This window comes from Megalobrama amblycephala, linkage group LG13, assembly GCF_018812025.1.
Source record: "Megalobrama amblycephala isolate DHTTF-2021 linkage group LG13, ASM1881202v1, whole genome shotgun sequence".
Lineage (NCBI taxonomy): Eukaryota > Metazoa > Chordata > Actinopteri > Cypriniformes > Xenocyprididae > Megalobrama > Megalobrama amblycephala.
This window is the reverse complement of record NC_063056.1, coordinates 40,048,361-40,055,172: the sequence shown is the minus strand read 5'-3', so window position 1 is coordinate 40,055,172 and position 6,812 is coordinate 40,048,361.

The following is a 6,812-nucleotide window of genomic DNA, read 5'->3' as shown; positions in this document are numbered from 1 at the left end:
TAGTGATAAATAACGATAAATATAGTGATGACTATAATAATAACTAACGATAAATATAGTGATGACTATAATGATAACAAATGATATCTAGTGATAAATAACGATAAATATAGTGATGAATATAATAATAACTAACGATAAATATAGTGGTAAATAACGATAAATATAGTAATAACTATAATGATAACAAACGATATCTAGTGAGAACTAACGATAAATATAGTGATGACTATAATAATAACTAACGATAAATATAGTGATAACTATAATGATAACAAATGATATCTAGTGATAACTAACGATAAATATAGTGATGACTAATGATAACTACGATAAATATAGTGATAACTATAATGATAACAAACGATATCTAGTGATAAATAACGATAAATATAGTGATGACTATAATAATAACTAACGATAAATATAGTGATAAATAACGATAAATATAGTAATAACTATAATGATAACAAACGATATCTAGTGATTACTAACGATAAATATAGTGATGACTATAATAATAACTAACGATAAATATAGTGATAAATAACGATAAATATAGTGATGATGACTATAATAATAACTAACAATAAATATAGTGATAACTAACGATAAATATAGTGATGACTATAATAATAACTAACGATAAATATAGTGATAAATAACGATAAATATAGTGATAACTATAATAACTAACAATATCTAGTGATAACTAACCATAAATATAGTGATGATGACTATAATAATAACTAACAATAAATATAGTGATAAATAACGATAAATATAGTGATGACTATAATAACTAACAATATCTAGTGATAACTAACCATAAATATAGTGATGATGACTATAATAATAACTAACAATAAATATAGTGATAAATAACGATAAATATAGTGATAACTATAATAACTAACAATATCTAGTGATAACTAACCATAAATATAGTGATGATGACTATAATAATAACTAACAATAAATATAGTGATAAATAACGATAAATATAGTGATGACTATAATAATAACTAACAATAAATATAGTGATAACTAATGATAAATATAGTGATGACTATAATAATAACTAACAATAAATATAGTGATAAATAACGATAAATATAGTAATAACTATAATGATAACAAGCGATATCTAGTGATAACTAACGATAAATATAGTGATGACTATAATGATAACTAATGATAAATATAGTGATAACTATAATGATAACAAACGATATCTAGTGATAAATATCGATAAATATAGTGATGAATATAATAATAACTAACGATAAATATAGTGATAAATAACAATAAATAAATAACAATAAATATAGTGATAACTATAATAACTAACGATAAATATAGTGATATCGGTAAATATAGTGACTTTAATAATAATAACTAATGATAATTAATAAATATAGTGATGACTATAATAATAACTAACGATAAATATAGTGATAAATAACGATAAATATAGTGATAACTATAATAACTAACAATATCTAGTGATAACTAACGATAAATATAGTGATGATGACTATAATAATAACTAACAATAAATATAGTGATAAATAACGATAAATATAGTAATAACTATAATGATAACAAGTGATATCTAGTGATAACTAACGATAAATATAGTGATGACTATAATGATAACTAATGATAAATATAGTGATAAACAACAATAAATATAGTGATAACTATAATGATAACAAGCGCTATCTAGTGAGAACTAACGATAAATATAGTGATGACTCTAATGATAACAAATTATAAATATAGTGATAACTAATGATAACTATAATGATATCTAACAATAAATATATAATGATAGCTATAACATTAAAGCTTTATGGTTATAGTTATTGTTGTTGGTGTGAACGGCCTTTACTGAAGTAGAACGTGTGTGTGTTCAAAAAACTGTACCATCATTCCTGCAGTGTACAGTACACAAACACAATATAAAACACAGTTCCGTATCCCACAATGCAATGCAAAAAATCCTTCCATTGAGACTCGTCATGTGATCAGACAGGAATGCTGGAGTGTGGCTGTGGTTAAATGAGATTCAGCAGTAGTGTCTAAAGCCGCAGCTGTTTCTCTTCCACAATAGCAGAGCATCTTCAGCGTAAACACTGGAGAATCCGGCCTCCCCTGCGGGTGTCATTCATGAGGAGCGGCTCCGCCCCCGCGGCAGACTGTGACCTCAGCGCCTAAAGGTCATGAGAATCAGCCGCTCCTCCTCCTGCTCTCTTTATTGTCTTCTGGAGTGGCCGTGAACTTCAGCGGCCGTATGAAGACTGTGAAATACTCCATTAATCGCCACTCCGAGGCATCTGCTGGTCAGAGCGTGAAGCGCTGCGTCTGTGTGACCGTGTGACCCGAGGAAAACATTTACAGCGTCAAACAAACTGATCTATCAGACGAGTGTTACACTAATAAAGTGTCACAGATCTTCTTAATCAATAACACTGTTCACTAGGCCATGGACAAGAAGAAGAAGTACCATAGTATATTTTTGGATTCTGCACTTTGAAGTAACATGCAAATATGATGATATGATGATATATGAATATGCTAATGATTCAAGACCAGGTCTGTTTGTCATGAGCTGAAAAACCTTCTCATCTACTGAAACTAATTATAGAATTATATAGTAAATACTATCAAAATAATAAAAAAACTAACTAGAAAAAGATGAAATGTTGAATGTTGATGAATTGTGAACATGTGAATATGTAGATAAATTGAAATATTAATTTAAAATCTCAAGAAAATATTTGAGCTCAAAGAGGTTCGACTGAAAAAAGATATAAAAAGATATAAACTTATAAAAGTATAATATGAAATTTTACATTTCTTTTAAAATTAAAATAACTTTTTTTAAATGTAATGTTAATCAAACAAATGTTCTGCCTGTAGCAGTGTTTAAATCATCCCATGATGCACCTGATGTTTAAAAGTTTGGAATAATTAATTTAAATGTTTTTGAAGAAGTCTCTTCTGCTCATCAAAGCTGCATTTATTTGATCAAAAATACAGTAAAAACAGTGAAATATTATTACAGTGTAAATCAGCTGTTTTCTATGTGAATATATAGTAAAATATAATTTATTCCTGTGATCAAAACTGAATTTATTTGATTAAAAATACAGTTAAATTTAAAAAATATTATTCCAGTGTAAATCAGCTGTTTTCTATGTGAATATATAGTAAAGTGTAATTTATTCCTGTGATGCAAAGCTGAATTTTCAGCATCATTACTCCAGTCTTCAGTGTCACATGATCCTTCAGAAATCATTCTAATATGATTTGATGCTCAGTTATTATATTAACTTGTTCAATATTAACGCACTATATTGATTCTATATCTTAAATTGATCAAAAGTGACAGTAAAGACATTTATAATGTCACAAAAACTTTCTATTCATCAAAGAATCCTGAAAAATAAAATGTATCGAAGTTTCCACAAAAATACTGTTTTCAACATTGATAATATCGATTTTTTGAGAACTGAGCAGCTTTCCATTGATTATGGTTTGTTAGGATAGGACAATATAGTGAAAAACTGGAATCTGAGGGTGCAAAAAAATCTAAATATTGAGAAAATCGCCTTTAAAGTCCAAATGAAGTCCTCAGCAGTGCATATCCACTCACAATATTATATTTTTGATATATTTATGGTAGGAAATTTACAAAATATCTTCACGGAACATCTCAACATCTTTACTTAATATCCTAATGATTTTTGGCATAAAAGAAAAATCGATCATTTTGACCCATACAATGTGTTATTGGCTATTGCTCCAAATATACCCATGTGACCTATGACTGATTTTGTGCTCCAGTCACACATTAGAATGATTTCTGAAGGATCATGTGAAGTTTGAACAGGTTTTAATCACAGTAAAAATGATCTCAGAGTTTCAGAGTCTCAGAGCCGCAGATGATTCAGATAGAGTCGTCTGTCCTGATTCTTCACGCTCTCAGACTCTCAGCGGGAGAATCCTGCCTCTAAAGACACTCACAGCGGCTCGATCCTCTCGTCTGTCTCAATTAACACTCATTAATAAGACCATCAGTGTGTGTGTGTGAGATTCTGCTGTGAGAGTTTGTGTCCAATATTCTATAATCTGGACATTTCACAGAGACATTACATGTGTGTGTGTGTGTGTGTGTGTGTGTGTGTGTGCATGTGTGTATGTGTGTGTGTGTGTGACAAATTATCATATTCATGACACTGATCTGGTTCCCACAGTGCTGAATAGAGTCTGGTGCTAATTAGGAAAATGAAGCGGTCGCTGCTCACGTGTGTGTGTGTGTGTGTGTGATGCATAAACACAGAAGAGGGTTTGACCACAGACACAAGCAGTGTAGATCTTTTGGATTAACCTTGTGAACCCCGTGCGGCCTGTGTGTGTGTGTGTGTGTGTGTGTGTGTGTGTGTGTGTGTGTGTGTACAGCAGCTGCCTCACAGGATTATGGGCCCTTATAATGAGATCTCAATCACCCCCCCCACCCAGTCTGACCCCGACCCTAAAGACCCAGTCATATGATAATGAAGGTCAGGTCAAAGGTCAGGGTCAGTGTCTGGCTCAGGTCTGTCTGTCTCACTCTCATGAACATGAACTTCAACTGAATCAGAATCAGAGCTGAAGCTCCTGCAGTGACTCTGAATCAACTGAATCGTTCAGTCACTGGAGATTCATTCTGCACTCAATCATGACTGACAATACAAAGAAATCAATGCTGCAACACAATAAAGCACTAATATATATATATATCTATATATATATATATATATATATATGATCTGGTTGAAGTTTTCAAATCTCAGTAAAGCTCATGACAGATCTGAAGCAAACAGACTAATCAATAGATTCATCATCAAAAGAACTGTTAGTTGCAGCACTAATAAAAAATATATAAATGATCAATATAACATACAAGCATCAATATAGTGATTCGACCACAGGTCAGACTAATGACTGCTAATTGAACTCATTAAAGTCATTATGAGCAGCAGTATTCACATGATCAGTGTTATTAGTTCTGATATATTAAAGATATTTTCCTGAACTGCACAAAGAATCATGATCTGACAGAAATAAAGTTGTTCAGAGCCTCACCTGAGAGAGAGAAGAGGAGCAGCAGAACTGAGAGTCTCTTCATCATTTCATCCTCAGATCACACGATATTCCTCGATATTCCTCTCAGAGTCACTGAACGAGTCTGAGTCTCTCCTGATGTGCTGATGCTCCAGACTCCAGCAGGGGCGGGGCCTCGCGTCATCAGCCAATCAGAGAGCAGCGGGAGACAAGAACACGCCCCTGACAGAGGTACTGGGATGCTACAGAGGATCACGTTTCCTACTGTAAATGGGTTCATTTTTATTAAACCGTTTAATTTTTGTTAATGATTGCCACCTTTTCTTTTAATAATACATTATATATGAAGTTAGCAGAGGACATTTAATACTTTTATTAAATATTATATTATATATTATATATTTTACTTTTATATACTTTTATATATTACTTCTATATATATATATATATATATATATATATATATATATATATATATATATAGAAGTAATATATAAAAGTATATAAAAGTAAAATATATATAATCTATTTTCTTATAAAATTATTGCTTTCTTACAATAATGTATTAAAATAGCAAATGTATCATACTAATTTCATAAACTTCCTTACATATAATATATATATGTATATATTTGATATATATATTTTATATTATTTCTTTATTTCTTATATAAAATATATATATAAAAATAGCAACTGTCTCAAGCTAATTACACACACACATATAAACATATAATTTTTTTATATACATAATGCATATATAAAATATATCTGATGTGCATTCATAAATAAAACTTTTAAAATGTATATATATATATATATATATATATATATATATATAAAAATCTCAAATTTCTTGAGCAAATTATATACAAATGTACATATAGAAATATAAATTGTCTCAGGCTAATTATACATATATATTTCTTTATATATACATGTATATAAAATATATGAAATGTGCTAATTTCATAAACAGCATAAAATGCTAAATATATATATTAAAAATATTTAAATATATATAAAAAATTAAGTCCTGAGCAAATTGTCTATATATATAATTATATTATCTAATTTCTTATATAAAATGTATATATAAAAATATAAAATATCGATATATATATATATATATATATATATATATATATATATTAATATTATATTTTGTTCTAATTTCTTATAAAAAATGTGTATATAAAAATACCAATTGTCTCAAGCAAATTATATATATTTCTTTATATATACATTTCATATATACATATAAAAATATATGAAATGTGCTAATTTCATAAACATCATAAATGCTAAATATATATAAATATTTCAAATATTCAAATATATATATATATATTTGAATATTTTAAATATTTATATATATTAGCATTTATGATGTTTATGAAATTAGCACATATATATATATATATATATAAAATCACGTCTTGAGCAAATTGTATGTTTATATATATAATTATATATACTACCTAATTTCTTATATAAAATGTATATATAAAAACACCAAATATCTTGAACAAATTATATATTTTATATTTAATATTATATTTTGTTCTAATTTCTTATAAAAAATGTGTAAATAAACATCAAATGTCTCGTGTCTAATTTCATAAACAACATTATCTTGTAAAACGGTTGAAATATTTGATGTGGTTGAAGTTTTGCTGAAGGAAACACAGACTCTGAGA